Source organism: Aulostomus chinensis, chromosome 3 (genome assembly GCF_037954235.1).
Source record: "Aulostomus chinensis isolate RoL2024-O1b breed Wild chromosome 3, RoL_Achi_v1.0, whole genome shotgun sequence".
NCBI classification, from domain to species: domain Eukaryota; kingdom Metazoa; phylum Chordata; class Actinopteri; order Syngnathiformes; family Aulostomidae; genus Aulostomus; species Aulostomus chinensis.
In genome coordinates this window covers 28,733,389-28,757,191 of record NC_141322.1, presented here as the reverse complement: position 1 = coordinate 28,757,191, position 23,803 = coordinate 28,733,389, and positions in this window count along the sequence as shown.

Below are 23,803 nucleotides of genomic sequence, written 5' to 3'. Positions count from 1 at the left end.
AATCCCAGTTGTTTGGAGGTGTTCAGGGCAAACCAAAAGGCACCACTTGAAGCAGTTTGAACAAGACAAGTCGAATGATAAAGGCAGTTCTTCTCTTGCTTTCACCCACCAGCACCTACCAGAGGATCCAGCAGTGACCCACATGTCTTGGATATTGAGTGTCCAGCCTCCTACCTCATGGTATCACGCCTTGGGTTTGTTCTTTTCAGGTACCGACTGGTGTGGCAGAGAGCGACGCCGAAGCGGCAATAATTCCATCTCCCAGCATTTCTTCACTGTTTCTCTTTGTTTCCTGGAGTTGTTTCAGGGGAGCAGAGGTATAGTTTCTGTCCGACTGGCATGTTGGCCAAGTGGAAATGTTGTGTGACGTGACAAGACCAACAGATGTCAGTCGTAGTTGATTACACAATCGTTCCTTGCCAGCATGCGTTCACGGAACCAGACGAGACGAGAACTTGTTTAACATCATGGCAGGGAGGGCAGCGGAGTGGAAGACAACCTGAGGTTGTAGGGGAATCCTCCCTGATTCTGCTGCTTGTTTCTTTATGAAAGAGTAGTAGCAGAAGCAGTAGTAGCAGAAGCAGTAGTAGCAGAAACAGTAGTAGCAGAAGCAGTAGTAGCAGAAACAGTAGTAGCAGAAACAGTAGTAACAGAAGCAGTAGTAGCAGAAACAGTAGTAGCAGAAATAGTAGTAGCAGAAGCAGTAGTAGCAGAAACAGTAGTAACAGAAATAGTAGTAGCAGAAGCAGTAGTAGCAGAAACAGTAGTAGCAGAAGCAGTAGTAGCAGAAGCAGTAGTAGCAGAAACAGTAGTAGCAGAAATAGTAGCAGAAACAGTAGTAGCAGAAGCTGTAGTAGCAGAAACAGTAGTAGCAGAAATAGTAGCAGAAACAGTAGTAGCAGAAGCTGTAGTAGCAGAAACAGTAGTAGCAGAAACAGTAGTAGCAGAAATAGTAGCAGAAACAGTAGTAGCAGAAACAGTAGTAGCAGTACTATTTTCTGACACATCCAGCTGTGGCCAAGGAAGACAACACCAGGAAGAAGCAGTATGGAACCCCTGCAGGTACAATTACAGATTGTTGATGAATGTGGGATCCCCATGGGCCTCCATCACAGCAGCCATTTTGACATGAACCAGTAGGAAGTACCGTTAATTAAGAATCTACCCAAACACAGGAGAACCTTGGTTGATGCCCCTGCTGGTACCTGAGTCTAAAGAGGTCTGTTGATCACGGTGCCGGGGGAGCCAGTGTCCACTGAGCCAACAGTGGCAGGGACCTCTGGTTGCTGGGGAAAGATGCTGGTGGTCTTGAGGGGACGGAAGAGTTCTCTGAAGCCCCTTTCACACTGCACCAAAAACGCGGGTCAACACGGGTTTTTCTTCACTCTGAAAGGGTCGACTCCGCATTTCGACCCCCGTCGACTGACTCCCCAAGCGACCCGGGTGTTTAGCGGCTCGGCTCGGCTCGCCTGCAGTGTGAAAAAGGCAACCCCCTTCGTCTCAGGTTTCATGCGACCTTCCTGTTGCATCCTGATTTTGTCACTGCGCCGCCTGTCAGGCTTCACCTGTAGCTTCTTCGACTCCCTTCCAGATGAGCCAAAAACTCCATCCTCCGGCGCTGGGACATTTTCCAATCTATGCCGCGTTTGTATGCTTTGCAAAAGAGACAACATTGCAATGCACACAACGACAACAGATGACGTCCATGTTGTCGTTTGTTTACCTCTGTGTTCCGGCGCCCGCTTATGTGTCATGATGACGTCAGCGCGATGACATATGAGAGAGAAAAACACAGGCACGCCGTCCTCACAGCGGGAGTTTTGCGGTCTTCTGGAAGCTTGAATTCGCCCTAATGCCGAGCAAACGCGGGTCCAAAAACCCGTGTCGACACGCGTTTTTTTCAGTGTGAAAAGGGTATGAGTGAGTTTGGACATTCCTCTGGCTGTCAGTTCTTTCAGCACCGATAGTTTTTAAAGGACTTGGAAAAACTATCATTCGTCTGGCTCCTTCACAGTAGTGGAGAACATGACAAGCTGCAACATTCAAGGTGATACGGAATTGGAGTTGAACCGGAAGGGCTCTCGTGACTCTGTTTTTTTTTTGCTCAAGTCAAAGAGTCTATGTATCCCTGAGCACAGGGCAGCGTTAAGAAGACGTGAATGATACCAGAGGATGTTTTTAAACAAATGTTTTTAGGTGGTTTTGCTGACGTTAGCCGCCGGTAACCATTAGCCTCAAGCAGAATACGCGTGGCTGGCTCCTCCGACATGCTGGAGTCATAGAGAAATGATGCAGGAGGGAAACACGTCCTCATGGTGTCAAGGCACAAATTTATTTGAAAAGTAAAATGCCTGTTTAGGTTTGAAGTATCGCTTTAATCCAGCGAAGATCCTTCCTCGTTCCAAAGTTGGGGGAAAGCATGTAAACAAGTTTTTACAAGTTACCTAATAAGAACGCACTTCCTGTGTAACCTAATATCAGAGTAACTTGTTTTTTTTCCTGCGTGCTTGTCTGTGAATGTTGTAATTCGACTAGACTGACCTTTAATACAGTAATAAACCAAACCATCCCGGCGTTCCAGGAAATCCCATTAATATGTGAGAGATGAAGAAGAAACATGCGAATCAGTGCATTTTTCCTTTATTGAACATTGTTAAAGGCCTGCAAAGAATTAGTTTGGCTGTTTCTGTTTTACTTGTTGGGCCTTTCAACAGTCGGAGCTGCAGCAGCTGCAGTCGATTTAGGCTAATTAGTGAGCGGAGCGAGGACAGTGATGCTGTTCCTGCGGGTCTTTTCTTAATTGTTTTACGAACGCCGAATGTTCCAAGTGTTTGTTTGCAGGCGTTTAGATTCTTTCCCAGGGTGCTCAACCGACAAAGAAGGTCTTTTGTGCATCTGCTGACAAAAGTAGCTCCAGCTCTGTTGTGAGTATCGTCGAGGAACTTTCATCAGATGAGCAGCTTTTCTTCTGGAGCGCTCAAACAGACAAAATTGAATGCAACCCCCACCGAGAGCGGCGATTCTGACGTGGGTTGTCGTCGTGTGATGCGATATTTACCCGTCGGTCTTGCTGCTTCGGGTCTGGAAGACACGGAAGCACGCCGGTCTTTGCTGCAAGCAGCCACGGCGTGATCATGATGCGTCGTGGCACATAGATTTAAAGGTGTGTTACCGGGCAGATGTGGCAGGATGTGGATCAGCTGCCACTGGGACCTGAGCAGGACAAGGTGGACGTGAGGTCACCCCTCGTTGTCAGTAAGTCGTCTACGTGACGTGTCGCTGTTTTAGCTTGTCGAAGCTAAGAAGATGCTGAGTCGGCTCCTGTTAGTTCTTCAGTGTGATGTTCAGGCCTGCGGGGCCTGATAGAGGTCGAAGGCTGTCCGACGTGCAACATGTCAACACCTTCATCATATTTTTGTAAGTGTGATGACGCAGCTCAGAGCTTGGCCACGTCGCTGAGGGTTTCTCTGCTTCAAAATACATGCACGGAGTCACGCAGTCAAAGTCAAAGAGGATTTTCAAGCAGCGGTTGCGAGCGGTTGAGGAGATCAAAACGGCCGCGTGAGGAAATCCTCTTGTAAACAAGTCTTAAAAGATGAGCCCAAGTTAAAGTTACACCAAATGTCACAGCTTACAGGCAGTGTTGTGTACTCATTAACGCCACGCTCCCTCACATGGACGCCGCGACCAGTGGGGACACTGAGGTCTTGTCCTCTGCAGTTGAGGTCGGGAAGGCGTTGAGGGTAAATGATTAGCTTTTAATTCGGCCGTAAATCTGGTGTGAAACATGTCTGCCAGGGAATGTAACAGAGAATAATATTGGTGCTGAATGCTTTGCATCTTTTTGGGGGTCATTGAGTCCGTGAAACCTTGATTTACTTTCCTGTCTTGGTTTCTAAAACCAGTTTGAGAAGCGGTGGTTGGAAGTTTAAATACTTCATTGACTGAGGTATTGTTCTTGATCAACTGTACTTGAACTACTCAGCAGCGGGGTTTTGGTTTTGGTTTTGTTTGTTTTTTTTTGTCGTCCAGTTAAACAACTCACCACGCTCACACACTTTGTAGAAGTTCCACGCGACTGATGTTGTTACTGTTTACATTTGTTAGCCTGTTGTTTGGCTCCTGTGTGTTTGGGTGATTGGAAGCATTAATGCTGACCTACTGATCACTTAATTTGTATTTTTTTTTTCAACTGCTAATTGATTGTGCATCCTTGGTTTGGAAGAATCAGATTTCAGGTGTTTTGATCTTGCTTTGGTCTGAACAAGGATCTACCCTGGTCGGTTTTCCCTTTGACGATGAAAATTAAAATTCCTGAGCGCCAGAAACTGCTGATGTGACTTGTGGTCCTCTCTTCTTCGACCCGTCACAGGACCAGAAGAGCGTCGATTCATCTCTGTCAAAACGTGGTTTTCAAATGTCCCAACAAAGCAAAAATATCTCACTCGTCTCCAGTGTCTTCGTTGTTCGGGATGTCTCCGGTGTCAAAAGGCTGCTTGATCACGGCCTCTTGACTCGTTTACTAGAAGCTCCATGTCACTGCCATCCGTCACACCCGCTGATATGATGAGACAGTGAATCTGTTCTATTTACAAGAACAGCAGAAGCACCGCCCCGCTTTGTCTGATTCATATCAAGTGCAGACAAATAAGATGTGATATCACGTTGTTTTCCTTCACGCATAATAATAACAATAATAATAATTTAAAAAAATCTGAAGTAAGTCAAAACCTGTCCCTCGGCTCATGAGTCCCTCAGGATCTCGAGTTCCCACCAGTCCTCCTCTGCTGTTTCTACCCGACAGCACCCGCAGATGCACAGCTAGAGACGGAGAAGCAGATGTAGTCAATAAGTTTTCTGAATTTAAAACAAGTCTTTGATTAAGAAGTAAAAACTAGAAATCCCCACAGCAGACGATGTGAGTAAGATGAGTAGGAGCCTGAGGTGGGACCCTGGGCATGAAAATGTTGTTTAGATATAATATAAATAGTAATGGACCAAAAATAGACCCCGGTATCATCTATCATTGATGGGATGAGGGTTTGGTTCAGCACCATCTGTCACAGTAGCTTTCTCCCTGCAACATCTCTTAATACTCCAGAACCATGAGGCTCTCAACCTGTTTGTTCTGCCCCTCCAGAAGCTGCAGTGATCCCAGCCGCCTGTAGGGGGCAGTAGTAGGGCTTCAGACTGATGCTGGTGTTGCTTCACCTGAGTCACAGCCTGGAGACGATTGTGTGAATGAGAATGCTGTTCAGTCTGGAAAGCTTAGATCCCCCCCGCCCCCCTTCTCTCTCTCTATCCCTCGTTGCTACGGAGTGCAGATATTTCTCTGGCTCTGCTGTCAGCTCCTCAGGCTGAAGATGGGACGGGTGGGCGTTATTGATCGGCAGTATCATCACCCACACTCGGCAACGTGTTCACCGAAGGTCAGCGAAGGTCACAGAGTCAGCTGCAAACCCTGAATACTTTCTCTTTTTATTGACTACAGCTTTTCCCTCACTGTTTCCATCGGTCAGTTCACGTTGGGGTTAAGAAAAGGCTTCGCTGGAGTATCGATTCCTGCCGGAGAGGAAACGCTTCCGGCTATATGGAGAACAGTTTAAAGGTGGAGTCAGAGAATCAAATCTCGTTTCCCTCTTGTGGCTCTTTAAACAGGGAGCAAACAAAATGAGCCAAACATCAGGTCGGCTTCCAGTGTTCCACATCTAAAACATCAGAGGCGGCTGAATTCCTCCTGGTGTGGCGTGAACAGACGCCGTGGCTCACTGCGGCCCTCGGTGTTATTGCGCGTCTGTTGATTTGCTTGTTGTGGAGTGACATGTCGGCTTCTGTGACCCTCTCAGACCGCAGCTGACACACAGTCTGTATTATTTTTCATTACCAGACACGCATGCATCAGTGTTGAGCAGCAGAGGCGGAGACCGAGACCCACCCAGTTCCACCAGTTCAGAGTTTCCCAGCACCAAGCGCGTCAGTATTGCTGCTCAGAGCCAAGTTTTCTCTTTGAGAAAAGGGAGCGGAGCGAGCAAGAGGGAGACAAAGCAGGAGAAAAGCGAAATGAAGGAGAATGAACCTAGCGACTGGGGAACAAAGTGCACCAAAGTCACAAATTTACAATTAAAGTTTTGCAAAAAGATGGGAAGTAATTCTGTTAGCATGTCAGTGTCAGACTCTGGAGCCCATAGCTCGGACCCCACTGCTCGGATCGAAGCCTGTCCTGGGCTTCAGTCCGGAGACGGGCGAGGCCATTCTCCTATGATGTGGCAACAGAGAGGATGGGCAATGAGGAGAGGTTTTTTTTTCCCCCTCAAAATGAGCTTTGACGAAACAACAACACTGAAACGTTTCTGCTTTCATTTTGGAGAAAACATCACTTTGAAGCCAGCAAAGGCTGCTGTTGCTCTCATTCCTGAGATTCTACTCGGGGGACGGACCGCCGCGTGTGCCTCGTTGCATCATTTGATCAAGTCGCGAGCGTCGATGGCTGAATATGCAAAGCTGCAAAAGCTTTGGCTTCGTTTCGGGAGAGTCAAAGAAAAGAGGGAAGCCAAATACATTTGATGGTCAGAGTGAAGGTGGGGGCCGCGTGACGACTTCTCTGGGACGACTTTGAACGCGTGTTCTTGTCATTCGGGAGCAACCTTCCTGTCTGCTCTTTAGCAACGCTCACAACGATGTTTGGAAAATTAAAACAGTCTTTAGGATTGGAGGAGATTTCTTTATATTCGTAGCCCAATAAATAGCTGTGGCTGACTCCCAGGAGCAAAACTATGATTTTTATTTATTCTGTTTTTGTTTTTTTAATCGAGTCGTGTATGAAACAGCAGAGCTTTGATAATTTCTCCCTTGCCCACAGTGAACTCTGCTGGAGAACGGGAGGCTGGTTCAGCTACAGGGGAAGAAGAAGCCGTATCATCCTGCTATGGACTCCAGAGACGGCGGAAAAGCGAGCGGCTGCAGAGACTGCCGGGCAAAATGTTGTTCGTAAACAGGAAAACAGCATAATCAGGCCAGCTCCCAGGGTCTGTACACAGCAAAAGCGTTCGGAAAATGTAGAATAGTTATTCATGAGTGCAGGTGAGTGTGTTTGGATGGATGATGAATAACGAGATTCATGACATAAAAACGTACTGCCATTAACGTCTTAATCATCCCAGATGAGGAAAGCAGTTAGTTTGATCAAATTTACATTGAGACAATGCTATGCAGGCGCCGTCTCTCTTCCAGGACGTTTTTACCAACTCTTTATTATTATTATTATTTTTAATTTAAGGAGTGTTTTATCTGATTAGTTCTGGTGGGAATGTTAAGGTTGTACGTTTGAACGGTTCCCTCTTGCTTTTGGTGTCACGGAGCCCTGACATGCTGTAACCCTCTGAGTCACACTGGGGCTTGTTTCCTAACATTTAATTAAACTTTCAGCAGGGATTGAGTCCCACCGCTGTTTATGTGTACGCCCCATTACACCAAAGAGGCACCTTTAATCTGTGAATGAGAGGCTGGTCTAAATATAGAGAGGAATTTGGGAGATTGAAGGACATTTGGACCAAAAAAACAAATCACCCCTTGGGTAGAAACGTTTGTCAAGATATCCTCCGATCGTTATCGGCGATGTGATGGCATCGTTGCATCTGCAGGCTGCCCTGCTGCAATGCAGCATGAGAGGCTCCGGTCCTGCGTCTGGCTTCAAATGCAGTATTGCAGTGAACCACCAGTTTTACGATTTAGACGACCCAAACGCACCAAACCGAACTCAAGATGCAAAAAAAAACCCTTATTCTTGGCTTTTCTCAGTTTCCCGCGGAACTGGTCGAATGTAGTCGAGAGGAGGAAAGACGCTCCTGAGCGCTGCACCTTATTTATATCAGTGGGCCAGCCTGCTCACCAAAAAACAGAAGGTAATTACTGCTGTAATTATTAAAGGAGCGAGGGAGAAAATTATCCACATCTGCTCTCCTGGCCAGATGCATAAAACTCAAGATTCACGATTAAAACTGTGTGTGTGTGTGTGTGTGTGTGTGTGTGTGTGTGTGTGTGTGTGTGTAAAAACTAAAGTATGTGCATGCGGTCCTTTTGTCTTTGGTTCCATTTTACTGATCCCAGTCAGAGGAACCACTCCCTCAAGCAACCATACATGGAGGTTCACACACCTCCAGTTCATAGAAGAATCGCTGCTGCTGTCCGGTTGTTTGATGGATCTGGCGACAAAAAAAAGGCAGCGAAGAGTTTCAGTGAACATGAAAACGAAAAGAGGGTTTGAGAGGCGGGAGAGGAGAGTTTTTTTGGGGGGGGGTTTGGTGTCTCAGCTGTGGTTCCGAAGATAAAATGAAAGATGACTTAAAGTCAGCGGAATCACTCCTTCTCTCGCAGGTATGAGGTTGTTCCTGGACCATTCCTAACTTCAGAGTGTAAATATGTCAAAAGGTTTTGTCCTGCACAGATGGGATTAAGATCGATGGATCGATGAGTTGAAATGACTTCCATTGACCGCCGACTGACACGGTCACACCTCTTGGATTAGAAATTAGAAAAACAAGACTTCAGTATCTGTCGATATCCATTCCTGACTCATGTGAGGCCTGATTGACATCCGAAGATGTCAGAGATGTGGGAAGCACATGGTTGTACGTGGGGTCTCAGATCAGATCACAACAGATCACATCAGATCAGTCTTCCTCTGTTTGTGACCAGTTTGTCTTTCTACTTCTAATCGTCTTTATGTAACCACACAGCTTTGTGTTGTTGCCATGGCATCGATAGCTGACACTCTGCTGCAGCGCCTACATGATTTAGGTGGCACAGTCACATCTGATTCAAGCCTTCATACACACACACACACACACACACACACACACTGAGGTGTATGTGTCACAGCGAGGGAAGAATGACAGAAAACAGGATTCAGTATCCGCCACGTTTGTAATCTGGCTGTACGTTAAATGGTTCCTCCTCTTTTAGATATTAATGCATAGAAATCATACATATATGCATACAAATACATACACAGCTGCACACACAAACACACACATACACACGTCAGAGCTGCACAACTGATCAAAACACTATCACCAGTTCATAAAGCGGTCTCATTTTCACGCGCAGCGATTCTGCCATGTTTGCATTAGCAGGAAGATTCATCGCGTCCCAACAAACGCCCCTGATTTCTTCCTAAGCTGCATCAACAAAATGACAAGTGTGTGTTGCCGTGTTTGACAAACTGTGCAGGGGCCGGGCAACAGTGGCAGCGCAGTAAATCTCATGAGTGTCAGAGACTGAGGGGTAGAATAAGGTAAAGAAAAGAGTTACGGGAACCCCCTCGAAGAGTTGTAGCGAAGAACTGAAGACGTGTGTGTAGTTAAAAAGGTGTAGGACAAGACATGTTTGTTTGTTTGTTTGTTTTTTAACTTCATCCTACATCCTTTGAAACATGAGGTCACAGCGCTCCACAACTAAGCTTCTCAAGATCTTTTAAATCGCAGCGCAAGAGCCCGTCTCCATGTTATGGAGTTCATGCATCCGAGCGCTGCTGTGCCGGTAATTTTTTTGGTTAGCAGACAAACAAGGAACTGCAGTGACTATCTTCGTGATGTTAGCGACATTGTTGAGCATGTTTGCGGTCATTATGCAGGAGGGGAAGACACAAAGATGCGGGAGGACTCAACAACACCATGTTTTCCGTCCTCCGTCTTATCTGTCGTTCTGGATTCTGTTTCACTAAAAGAGCAGCTGCCATCTAAGCATGCCTGCGCTGATGCACTCTGCTCCTGCTCCATCCAGCCCCCCAAATGTTGGAAGTGTGTAATTAGAGACCACCAGCTGTGCTGAGGCGGAGATCGGTCCTGAGGCCGCTCACACATGAATCCACGGATTTCGCATGACGGTCAACGAAAACGCCAGCAGCTTCAACTTGTCTTCTCACTGCTGGCTCGCTTGCTGCTGTTCATCATAACCCGCCTCTCTCCGTCCCCGTTAAGAGTCGCAGGGTTGATGGGTAGCCAAGCAAGGACTGGCAGTCTGCCCCTCCCCCCCGGTTCTTTCAACGTCAACACCTAATGTTCTGATCCGGGGGAGAATTAATCTGCCTGTTTGATGGAGTGGAGGAAGTGTGCACGGCTACATGTCCCACTAGTTTGGTGAGGAGGGAAACCTCGGGTTGATTGCATTTGTTCCTCTCGTGGGAAACAGCCCGACGGGACTGACGCGATGTCCTGATAGCGGTGCTGCTGGTTGTGGATGCACCATCTGAATCAGCTGATGAGTTGCTCAAGTATTCGGCAGTTTGTTTTCGCACAGAAAAATCCAAGCAAACCAAAATATACAAACCTTGTGGGAACGATCGCTCAGTTTATTGGACGGACGTGTCGGAGCAGCAGCGAGACAGGAAGAAGCTTCCCAGTCTTGTGTGTGTTGCTGCTACAAATAGCTTCTTCTTTTGTCTTCAACACAAAGTGTGATAGTTTGAGCGCTCTGACAAATCCAAACAATCCCAATCACATGAGCTGCTTTATCACATTCTCACAATAAACACACCATAATTGAGTTGGCACCAAGGACTGGACTGGGACCAGCTCTTCAGCAGGTCTTGGTCTGGGTGTTTTGGTGTGCATTAACGTGTGTTGAGGGTCAGAAACTTGCCTGTTTCCTGGAAGGAGTGCAGACCAGCTCTGTGCCGGGGTTGGAAGAAGAGGACAAGATTTTCATTTTCGTGTTGTTGTTTTCTCTCCCCATTTTCAGTCCAGTGTTTTAGTTTGGATCTTGGTGCTCTTGAAGTTTTAATGCAAAAAAAAAAAAAAAAAAAAAAGTTTGTCAATTTATATAGAACTGGTTTTCCTTTACTGCACGCTTTACAGTATTACCTCAATCACCTGTTCACACACACACACACACACACACTGATGGTGGAGCTGCCAGTTATCAGAAGCCCTTAAGGGTTCAGTGTCTTGCTCTGACCTTGGGATCGGGGGTCAAACTAGTCCCCGTTGACCAGACCCCCCCACCCCCACCCCCCCAAGCCCTCCCACTCCTTACCTGTGGAGGCAACCAGCATCCTGAGCATCCAAGTTGGTTCTGCAGGGAACCAGACTGACTGAAGACAAGTAGCAAATGTGTGTGTGCTCAGGTGTGTGTGAATCTGTGTGTGAAACACTGATACTGTGTGGGTTGTCTACTCTGTGTGTGTGTGTGTGTTTGTGTGTCACTTGCTGTGTGGGTTGAATGTCAAATGAATACATCTCATTGACATATACAAAGTGTTATTTCTTCTGCTGTGGGGGTATATGAACTGTACCATACGGTCATAGTGTAGTGGTGTGTGTGTGTGTGTGTGTGTGTGTGTGTGTGTGTGTGTGTGTGTGTAGGGGGGTGTCGAAGAGTGATGGGGTGCAGCTGCTGGGTGCGCTGCTGTTTGCATGCTAATGCCGCAGCAGAGCTGGAGGACGTGGGAGAGGAGGGGAAAAGGCCAGAGCCCGCCCACACATGAAATTGCAACCTGCTATTTCACATTTCTCCTGGTGGAGAGTCAGCGAACAGGCTGGACGTGTTGATGTGCTGCTGCCTCACTGCAGAGCACGAGGAGCAGTCGGCCCACAAGCACACACCCCGACACACACTGAAACCTCCATCAGGGGCCAGGTACATAAAACTCTGTGGATTCAAGCAGCGAGTTCACTCAGAGATGTAACTGCACATCCATGGTTTATTACTCAAACTTTTAGAGAGAAGCTCTGTGCACACTACATACATGTCCTAACATCCCACAATCCACCAAAAATGAAGGCTGACGCTCCCCGAATGAGGTCATTTCCATGTAAACCACTGTTGCTGTTCAATATGGCAGAAAAAAAAAAAAAAAAAATTGCGAATTCCCTGAGAGTGAATTTGAAATGATGGTTGGGGGAGTTCAGAGGGAGGGAGTTGTTGGGTTTGGTCGTCAGAGCGTCCTGTTACACCAACAAAATTAAACATGTGGAGCAGCAAAAAGTGACTTTAGGCCTTGTTACTGTAGTTCTGAGCCACTGGGGCTGTGCAGCCAAATCAGTGCTGCAAAATATTGCAGTATTTCTTCATGATACTTCATAAATATTCCAGCCTCTAGAAGTGATGAGAGAATCCTCGGCTGATGTAAAAGCTGCTGCACGTGTGGTGGCCTCCCGTCACCTCCATGTCACTCTCAGTCAGAGGATCGACTGCCATGGTGGACAACATCAGAGCCGCAGCTGCAGCTTTGAGAGCTCACGTGTGGGTGAACTTTGGTTTTAAAGGAAAACCAGGGAATAACAAAACAAGTTAGATAAAACCACTGTGAGGGATCAGGCTTTTCATCCCGGTACATCTCCCTCGACGCCAAACAAAGCAGCGAAATCTCTCCTGCATAAATAATCAGGCCAGCTCCTCGCCAAACTCTGTCTGAACTGCACAAATGTGCCACCATCAGGAAAACCACCCAACCCCTCCACCGCTCCTTCCTGTTCCTGCCCGGAAAAACAATTGTAACAAATCCTTCATTCCCTCTGCAAGAACTTCCTGGAACAATCTGAGACAGACGCTGGACGCTAAACTGTTTGTATCAGCTGCTGTTAACGATGAACTTTTTACCGTGCGTTTTGAATGTGAATCATGCGTATTGTGTCACCTCTGTAAGTAAGTAAATTATGCATCAGAAGATGTATCGTATCCACTTCTCTCCCAGACAGATGCTGAGGTCCACTCACAGCGCCAGAGTTGCTCTATTTATAGCAGCCATTGATCACATCATTGAGGCCGAGATGGATTCCAGAGCAACAGGGGTGCAGCATATTTGTGCTGGAAGAGAGGACGCCCGCTCGTCCTAAATGATCCCTTTAATGATGCAAGTGCGCCAGTGATAAAGTTCACCGGCTCACATTCGTACCGTCGTGCATGCATGATTTGTCACCGAGTTTCCTTCCCAGCTTTGGTGGAAGAATTTACGTTTACGTTGCCTTTATGTTGGAAGTGCATCCACTGAAGTTTACGGTTTGTACTTCCTGAGTGAATTTATCAAGACATCTTCCTGGATGGGGTGGGGGTCATCAGAGGTCAACGCCACCCCTTTTACCTGAAAGTGCTTGTTGGGAAACGTGGGTTAAATTGCGATGGTTAGCATGCTAACAGGCTTTCATCGCTGAGGGTACCCACGCATGTTTGTGTTGGCGATGGAGCACCGACTGTTCCCTGAGATCAACTATTAATAAATAAGGCAGGTGAGAGGGGGTTCATGAAACCCTGAAGGCTTCATGGTGGAGGGTGCCAGAGGAAATGTTATCCTCATTAGCTCATTAGCTTCTGCTTTCATCTTAAATATACACGTCACGCAGTGAAATGTCATTTATAATGTCAGTCTGAACACAGAAATATCAGATTAAACCACCGGAGTGACTTTGTGCAGTGCTACTAAAATATTAAAACACTGTTAACTAAAACACCACAATCTACACGCCATCTTTAATATGAATTTATTAATTTCATCAGTTTCATTTTCCCTCAGCTGGCAGTGTAGCGGCAATGATATTTTGGTTTTTATGAGGCGATGGCGAGTTATGATGACAGGCAGCGCGTTTTAAAGTCCCTCTCCAGTCAGAAACGAGCTTTTTCTTCCTCTTCCCACCGTCGAACGTTTGGACGCCACAGTGCAGAATCGCGCATGTGCAGAAGTTGATGATGGAAGGTTGTTTTCACCTAAACATGAGAGGTCAGAATGGAAAAAAAGACTGAATAATCAAATAATCTGGATTTTTTTGGGTTTTTTTTTTGAGTGTGTGTTTTAATCGTTTAATTGTAGTAGTATTTTTTTGTTTCTGCACAAATAAGCCTAGGGTTCGGTCTGTGCTGCTGTGTTTGGGTTCTGTTCCGTTTGTTTTGTACATGAAGAACAAGTAAACATCACTTTTTCTAGCAATGCAACCCCCCCCCCCCCCCATGCTAGTAGTGCAGCTAAATGGACAAGCAGAGAAGAAGAGGGCGACTTCTTATCTGACAGTGAAAACGATGGAAAATAGTTGTATTCATATGTAGTTATGCTGTATCGCTCTTTTGGGCTCAGGTTGGGTTCGGACTGTAGAACACAACCAAGACAACGAGGAAGAAAAATTCCAGCTCAACGACACCAACCAACAAGAAGGAAGACCTGGAGATGCTGATGAATTCTGTTTTCAAATCTGAGTGAGAGAGCGTGAATTAAAAAATCCCCCCTTCAAGAAGCCAGCTCTCCGATTTTGGAGCTATGAAAACAAAATAATGAGGGTTCTGTTCGGATGAATAATTCAACCGCAGTAAGACAGATTATTTTTTCCTGTAGATGCATCTCTGTACGGTATCTCTGAGTTCACGGCGGCCTTTTAAAAGCAGTTCCTCTGAGTTGAAAGCTGGAGCTGCTGATGAAAAGTTAATAGTGTCACTGAGCAGCGCCCCCCCCCCCCCCCACACACACACACACACACACCCTCTCCCCCCCTCTCCCCCTTTCCCCTTCTACCCTATGCAGCAGTAATGACAGGCTTGGACTTCATGTCAGGGACCACCAGCAGAGCTCCAAGCCAGCAGGGAAGTCTCACCCTGGGCGGGGACTCCTCTGCCTGGGTATCCATCAGCTGACAGCTGGCTTGCTGAGGACGATGGGGACCCTCCCTCAGCAAGAGACAGGAATTGATGTTCGATCTGGAGCGTGTTGCCTTGTATGGGTCCTCTCCTGACCTTTCACCTTGGCTGCCGAGGGCCGCATTTCTCCTCAGCCAACAGCGGACACAGCGAAGTTCTGACTGCCTTCATAATAACATGACGTTGATCAAAACTGTGGAACAGGGTTCAGGATTTGGGTTTGCAGCATCGATATTGGAGACTCGATCTTCAAATAGAGGAGCCTCCAGCTGAGGTCAGACACACACAGGCATTAAAGGGATAGTTCTCTCAAACATGATAAAGCGCCTAAGTTCTGCTTGTCTGAAGTCATCCACGTGTCCTGAAGCCTCGACATGCCAAGTTCTTTATGAGGAACATCGGTTACTCCATGTTTTCAGCCTCGCTGTGGCCGGCAGCTCCCAGCCAGGCTGTCGCAACTTGTCCAGGCTTCAGGATACTTGGATGACTTCAGACAGGCAGTATAAAGGCATTTTATCGTGTAATTTTTTTTTCTTTTTCAAACTTACTTGAAAATTGGTCCCCGTTAACTTCAGCCGTGACTGCATTACTGCAGTACCTTCACCTGTGAAATTCCGGCAGTGTTTTGTGTACTCGAGAACTTCCCCCGACCTTCCATCGCCCTTTATCATGGAGCAACGTGTAACGGTTAGCAAGATAACGTCAGGTTTAACTCAGGTTTTTTTTTTTTTTTTTAGTGTGACAAAGGTATTGCACGTACCAGCAGGCTATATCACCATGGTAACTTGTGCTAACTTGCTTCAGATCAGGTTAAGATCGGGTTAAGAGATCAGGATATTTAAAAATACCACCTACTGACCAATCAATTCTCTTGGAAGAGGCCTCTTCCTCCTCCTCTGGTCTTCCTGAATTTGTTGTTTTATTTCTCTGTTGGCTGCTGCAGTTCCTCTTATTGAAGCTGTTTAGTTGCTCTGTACCTCTGTGTATTTCTGCTTAAACCAAACACTGAGACTGATCAAAGCGCTTAAGCCTTGTGCTCATTGATCTTTACAGTGATTTACAAGCGCCGATTTAAATTTTAAGTTTTTATTATTCACTTGCCCTGGAGTCTGTCTAACACCGGCAGGGTTGCCGCTGAAGGGTTATTGATTTACAGCCCATAATAGTAGATCTAAATAAGCCATTCACTTAATGGAATGTACAATTATGATTGCGATCAGATCCATTAATCCATGCACTCACTCACACGGTGAACTTGCTTGTCAGCTCTCATTCCCGTCTTTGGCTGCTAACCTGGATTATGCATTTATGTCCCTCTCATCGGTGAAGAATGAGGGTTTGTTCTTCAGGGGTGTTTCAAGGTGCTCTGGGGTGGAATCACGCTGAAAGGGATCGGGGGGGGGGGGGGCACCACAACCCCCAACCTGAGCAGACACAAGCCAAACTCCTAGTTAGTTGCATAGGCCATTGCAAGCTAACCAGCAATGATGGGAGTTGTTGAAGTTGGCTAGGTATAATTGCGGCGCATTGGTTAACCAAAAGAATGCTAACGGGGACTTTTAAGGGCCTGGTGAGTCTTTGGCAGGTGGTTCTTGTGGTGTTTCCGTTGTATTTATCATTTTAAACTACACAAAGACTTTTAAGCAGCTCCGTTAAAGAAGGCAGCAGCGAGACCATCGCCGTCTTTGAGGCGTCGTGGGTCGGAGAGCCAAGTTAGAACACAAGATGAGGTCATGCTGATAATCTCAGTGGCTTTACTACTTCAATAGAGACACTCAAAACTCACGTTTTTGTTGATATGAAGAAGGAATCAGTGCAGAAGGTGAGAGCTGATGAGTCACTGAGTGATTTTTTTTTTTTTTTTTTAAATGTTCATTACTGTATGTTCACATAAACACTGGAATGTAGAAGGGAAAAGCCCTGATTAGGAACTGGTTGAAAGTCATTCATGAAATCTATGAAATGGAGATGGTTTTATATAAAACGGCGAGCAGGCATATCGGGGGGGGGGGGGGGGGGGACTGTGGTCAAAGTGGGCCGAGAACAGCCAGACCAGACCTGCTGTGGATGAGACCGCCATCTTTGCTGCGCTATGAAGGAAACCGCATTCCAAGGGGATTGTCATGGATAAATGACGTGACATCGTTTGTTCAAGAGTTGCTTGGAATAAAAAGAAAGGCAGAGCAACGGATGAAAAACACTTAATATGTCGTGGCTTAATGGGATTATTTGTTATGTTTATATTATGCTGTATTTATGTAAATGTGCGTCATGCGCTCTGTCTTTCACAAACGTGATCCATTTGATCATTTTATCCATAATGAGAGCTCATTTTTTTGAGGAGCCTTTTGTCACAATGTTTGTTTTTAATTACGCAGCTAACGGTGCACACTCTCTCTCTCTCTCTCTCTCTCTCGATCTCTTGTATCAGTTTTTCTACCTTTGTGCTTTGTTTGAGTTGTAAATCTTCAGTTTGAGGCGCCGTCATCGTCGCGTTCCAGCTTACAACAGCATCCAGCGTGCCGAAGCACTTGCTTCTGCATCGCGCTCATTAATGATTCTCGCATCCACTTTGATCATTATAATGTTTCCTGATGTGTGTGGTATGGCTTCTGGTTGTCCTGCTGCTCCCTCAGAGTTTGTAAAATAAGTAAAAAAAAATTGGGTCTCCAGCACGATGCAGAACAACAGCACCAAAACCCTGGAAATCCCTGAGACTTGCATCCGTACCACCTCCTGAGCGGTGCCCAAATTTAGTTCCGGGAGGTCTTTCCAGTCCTGACAGAGAGCAGTGTAAACACAAGTCATGTCACATGGAAAAGTGCTGCAGGCACGTATTATAATCATATCTTCAACCGCAAACAGATACAGGAGCACATGGAAACCAGCATCAGTTCAAGTGGCTTGCAGTCTGCGCTGCTGCTCTTATTATCCAGCCTGTTTGGCTCTGGTTCCTTCACGTACAGAACTGAATCTGTGTACATCATGTTAGCGGGAAGCTCGGGAGCAAAACAGAAAAGCCTTTGTGATAAAAATAATACAGATTACGTGAGAAGGTAGCCATGGATACAACATCCAGTTACCCTTGTCAGTGCATATATGGAGAGATTTATGTGTTTCCACCTCAAGTAGTTGTCTAAATGCTGCGTGTTGTCAGATAGCTGCAGTGTAGGTGGATTCTGACCCCAGGAAGTCACTTTGTTACATAAGCCTGATGGATTTGAATCACAGCCTCCATTTCATAATTAACATTAATGCTAAAAAGTTTTTTTTTTCTTTTTTTTTCTTCTGGAACACGGCACTGGATTCCAGCAGGAGCACTGATTGATGTTTGGAAATGTTGGCATCTAAAAAGCTTTTACAGGTTTTCTACCTCTGATTGCGGAGACCGTTATTGTCGGTGTGCTGGTTGGAGGGTGAAGCCCAGGAAAGTGAGGCGCAGAAGCTAGAGGCTGAGGTAGAGGTCGCCGGGGTGACAAACCAAAGCGGAACGTACCGGAAAACGACGCTTGAGTTCAATGAGAGCAGTGAGAAAAAAAACTTGCTTGGATGAATGCTCGTCTGTTCCTCTTAAATGTATTGAATAAAACAACAGTGAACATTTATTTCGCAAAAAAGTTAAGAAGGTTTTGATGGAAAAAAAAACAAAACAAAACCCCAGCAGGTCAGCTCTTCTTCAGTTAGATTCACATAATGGACGACTCCCACATCTTTCACCTGGATCCTACTTTAACTTTTTTCAGGTTTTTTTGTTTTTTTTTAATTATTTTGACGGGAACAATAAATGTCGGAATCATTTTATTATTGATTGTGAAGGTGCATAAAAGCTGCGAAAACAGCTGCTCAGGGCGCTCATCAGATTCCATCCACTGGTTTAGAATGTTATTTTAAACCTTTGTCTTCCTTACCGTGAGGGTCCGTGCCACTCGTCCGTCCAATCTCTGTGTATTAGCTCCCTTCTTAGGAGTGGGTGGGTTGTTTTTTTTCAACCGTACAACCGACTGGACGTATTTTTGCTATGGGCGGCATGGCTCAGGGGTAGAGTGGCCGTCTAGCAACCAAAGGGTCGCTGGTTTGATCCTCGACCCCGGTGACCATGTCGAAGTGTCCTTGAGCAAGATACCGGATGAGTAGGTTGGCGCCTTGCATGGCAGCCTCCACCATCAGTGTGTGAATGACACTTTGCTAAGGCAGAAAAGCGCTCTATAAAATTTGAGCCCATCTGCTTTTCTCCTGCTGTGCATTTGTGTGACGCCGGGTCAGCACAGTGGCTTTAGCACTCACGTGGCCTCCTCGTGACACTGCTTGATAGTAAGAAAAGGAAAAGTTCTCAGGTAAACAACAGGGATTAATGGCCGGAACGTAACAAAGCACACACAACTTATTCGTCCTCGGCTGCCAATGATTGGTCGATTTAACAGCTGCGGATCTGTGCACTCATTTAACTGTCAGCCTGCACACGTTTGCAGCAGGAGGGAAAGAAACTGACTGTCTTTGATGAGCAGGAGCTAATGTCTGTCCAAATTGGCTCACAAAAGGGCCTTTTTATAAAGTTTTTCACAAATTTGTTTACGTTCCAACGTTCCTGCCTTCTCTACAGTTCTTTCCACACAAAGAGGATGGGATAGGACAACTTGTGGGCCCAATGCCAGCCCTGCAGGGAGGCGGAGGTAATTCATAATGTGCCAAGAAAGTTTTGGCCAGTGTCTTGGGTGGCCAGGTTGGGAGATAGTGCTCCCCTTGGCCTCCTGCCCACACGGAACGGCAGGTTAAGGTTGAACTTAAATGCAATTTTAAGCAAATCTCATGCACATCTGTGCCGCAACCTAACAGGCTGGGGTGAAGTGTCATCCGAGGAGATTGTGAAGCCAGTTGTACAATCGTCAGTCCGTTATTTACATCTTAAACTCTGGATCAAAGTGTTGGACTCGGAGGCACGCCACTAAATTAATAAACAGGAAACATGAAGTCATGTTTCCATGAAATTCGGCCTCAGCTGCTCAGCGCTGCAATAACTCTGAGCTGCAGGTGGAATCAGTCTTTTTTATCTGTGAAACTGCAGGGCAGAAACACCGAGAGCACATCACAGTGATGTATGACGCTATTAAACTGCAGACAACAAGATCAGTCAGCAGCCGGCTTCGCTCTGCTCTGCGCCAAGCTTTTATCAAATTCTTCTTATCATGATTCCCACCTTTAACACATTTCTGTTTGTTCATATTTAGTAATATTGGTGGTGGTTTTGGAGGATGAGCCGAAGCTGTGAAGTTTTGTTGTTGTTGTTGGGGTTTTTTTTTGTCTGAAAAATGTAAATGAGCCGGAGGTGTGAAGAGACTTAGAGGAGACTGTTCCTCTGCTGGTGGGACAGGAAACAGTTGATGAGTGCTTGGGTGAACACAGTCCCCACTGATGTTGGGTTTTTCCTTTCCTGCACAAATGAGAATGGCGTGCGAGCACTGAACAGATCAGATTCCAATTCAAAACGTGTCGCGTCAATTTGTGGGGACAGAAATTGTTTTAAACACTTCCAAACAACACAAATTTGATTTTAGGGCGATGACTTGGTTCAAGGTTCAAGAGATACTCTGCCCAAAAAAACCAAAACGTGTATTTTACCTCTCAAGGTCTCACAAATCGTCTTGAGCTTAGAAAGACTCTTTTTCATCCCTGCATCCCTTGTTTTTGTCTGCAGACTGCAGGGAGAGAGACAGACGTGTATAAAGGAGGCACTGACAGTCCCTACAGGCCAGAATGAGGAAACTGAGATGCAGCTGACTTCAACCACCGATGAAACAACGTGTTGAGCCCAACGCTATCCCAGTGGCCCTGACAGAAATCAGGGTTGGAGGCAAGTAGTCGTAGTGACCAGGATACGTCTCCAGGAAGTGATGTAGGTCAATATAATGTCCTCTTAATTCTCCTTTCTAGAGCGTGGGGGTGTGTGGGGGTGTGTGTATGCGCGTGTGCGTGCATAAGCTCCTGCTGCCTATGCAGTCATGAACAGATGGAGAGGTGCCCTGAACTGAATCTCGCAGGATGCTCCCCTCAGGCTCTGGACTACCTCCAACACCCGATCAGCTGCTTTTGATGGTTGAGGTCATTGACCGGGGGGGCCGATTCACCAAACACCTGAAGGCTAAAAGTAGCTGCAAACTGGCTAAGTTGGGAGGAACTCCGAAACACAGCGAATTCCAGTATTCTATGATTGCTGTCGTACGTGCGGTCGAGCTGAATGCCAGTCAAGCAATCATTTGAGGAAAAGCCAGGAAAACCGTGTTCCCCCTCACGTCTACAATATACGACTGAGAGTCTGCACAGGCTGTTTTAAAACGGATCAAACGCGAAGCTGTTTTGTGTCTGACTTCCTTCCTCCTGGATCGACTTGTAAATATTCTTACAGAAGGAGGGCAGGCAGATTCCGGAATGATCTGCAGCGTGTGTAACAAGCTCAGAATTCTTTGACAGAGCTCAAGACGGGGCGTCTCAGCCTAATCCTCGTGTCCCTCAGGAGGGTCTAAGATGTTAGCGTCACCATGGCAACAGCAAACTGCAGTAGAGCCCTTCAGACCAGGCGACCAGACTGCATGTGAGGTCATGCCAACCGTGGGTCACAGTTTTTAAATCTTAAACATGAAGTCGGCGGTGAAGTTTCCCTCTGAGCTTTTTCATTTGTTGTTCAGAAAGTATTCCATGGAGTTTGGCAGAGGTCTGTTCTCTGGGAGTGCACTGCTAGTTTATAACTGAATTACTTGCAAATGTTGGAAGCTAAACTAAATTAGATTTAATAAGATGATTCAGAAATGGATTTGCATTTGATAAAACACTACTGTACCACATCTGTTCTTCAATGGCTGAGTGAAGTTGGAGGCAGCCCAGAAAACTCCTCGCCCGCGAGGCCGGCTCTCAGTCGGTCTGCTGCTGCGCCGCGTCGGTATTTCTTAAAGTGATAAAGAGCTTTCAAAGAAAGCCATCGCCTTGCTTGTGTGGGTACGTTGAAGGTGCTGGAGTTGAAAGGGATCGGCAAATGGAAACAGTCCAGAGATGGTTTCCTCTCCTCTCCGCCGCTGTGATGCAGCAGAATGTTGCACAGACGAACTCGGGAGAATTATTTATCAAGCTGCCGCTGTTTGACAGATGATTCAGGTTCCATCAAACAATCCCCAGCTATGCATAAATAAAGCCAGTTTGTTGATATTTGAAATCAATAGCTTAAAAATGACCTGAGTTCAGGCTCTTTCATGACACACACACACACACACACACACACACACACACACACACACACACACACACAAGGGTGAGCATAAAAGTAGCACAAACGTGTCGGACCTTTTTTTTTTTAACCTTTGCATTCATCTGAAGCTGCACTTCAGTGCCAGTGGAGACCAAAGTTGTGCTTTTGATGTAACAACTGCGTGATATTTTACTGAAGAAGAAAAAAAAGGCTCTTGCAACATCGACGTTTGTTTATTGTGGACTCACTTGTGTTTGTATTAGCACATAAAAATTCCTCATTACATTTTGGGTCATGGGGGGATTTTTTTTTTTTTTTAAAGTTCTACATTTTATTTGATAAACTGCTACATTTGCGTGGTACAATTTATGTTGTAACTGCAAAATTACAGATGAAAATTGTGACATAAAAGGAGTAAATTCTAAGGCAACAAGGACAAAAATGATATATCAGGGTCGTAGCTCTCATATTATTTGGATGCTGCATGGTCCTCAGCTTAGCTTAGAGCCCCCCTTTTATTCCTTGGGCTCTCTCTCCTCTACCAGCGCGTCTCTCCTGGGATTGTAATTCAAACTCCTCCCGGTGATGTAACTCTGCTGGTATCTGCTCGCAGTCAAACAGGAGGTGATTGCTAAGTACGCCTCAACTTTACAACGGTCTAAAAAAACCCACTAACTGTTCAATCCAAGCGCGAGCTGACTTCTTAAGCGCGGACCAAGGAGTGTTGTTCCAAACGCAGAACGTGAGGTCCGCCGTTAGAAAGTGGGGGGATTTCTAAACGGAGGCGATGTTTCTGGCGCTCATTCAGTTTCATTTGTACGCGCCGCAGACACAGCAAGCAAAGATGAGCATGAGCACTCACTGCTGCTGATTGGTTGGAACAGTGTTATGCGGCTCGGTCCGAGATCCTTTGTCTGCCATTTACAGAACCAGGGCGGCAACAGCTCCTGGAGGACTATGAGGAGAAGACCTGGGATTCTCTGCCTGAACCCTGATCAAGCAACACCCAAACCACCTGGTTCTGGCCCAAAACTGCAGCCTAGTTTGGGCGGAATGAGTTTCCATCCATCCATCCTGTTAAGGGTCACGGGGTGGGGTGTGTGTGTGGGGGGGGTGGAGCCTATCCCAGCAGCCTTCAACACATAGAGACAGACAACCATTGGCTCTCCCAGCCACGCCTACGGTCAATTTAGAGTCTGGATTAACCTGGTCCCCTCTTGATGTCTTTGGACTGTGGGAGGAAGCTGGAGTACCAGAGAGAACCCACGCAGGAACAGGGAGAACATGCAGACTCACCCAGAAAGACCCCGTGCTCCAGCCGGGACTCAAACCCGGAACCTCCTTGCTGTGAGGCCACAGTGCTGACCACTGCTCCACCGTTCATTCAAATCATTGACATTGTTGCAGCCCATCCAGGTCAGCATTCACACCTGGTAGAGGTGAGGCTGTTACCTATTTGTTTTGTCAATAATCTTCAAGACGTTAGCAGTTTACTTTCACTCCTAGTAAACGATTTGAATTGGGTTCAGGTTGGGCTTGGACCTAAAACTGTTGTCATGGTTTAGACTCGGACAGATTTGAGTTTGATTTTTGGGCTTTTAATAAAAGCTCTTGTGACTAATATTTTTTGAATGTCACAGTGAATACTTTAAAGTTAGATGAGTGACACCGCCTTTTACGTACTGGGTGACCCTGGTGCTCTGGATGGAATGCCCTCATCACCTTTTTGGTGCTTTACCTCTGTTTATTTTGACTTTAGGTGAATGTCTTTAAAGTCTTAGATCCTGATCTCCGTGGTCAATTTCTCTTTACATTAAAGGCCCGGGCTGCCCGTCGTTGCCTCTGACAGACTCCGCAGGATGTATTGACATTAGATACAAAGGTGTGTTGTGACAACAGCCTGTTCTGGAGGGGAGGTGAAGGACTGCAGCGCATCGGGCAGGTGAGTCCTGA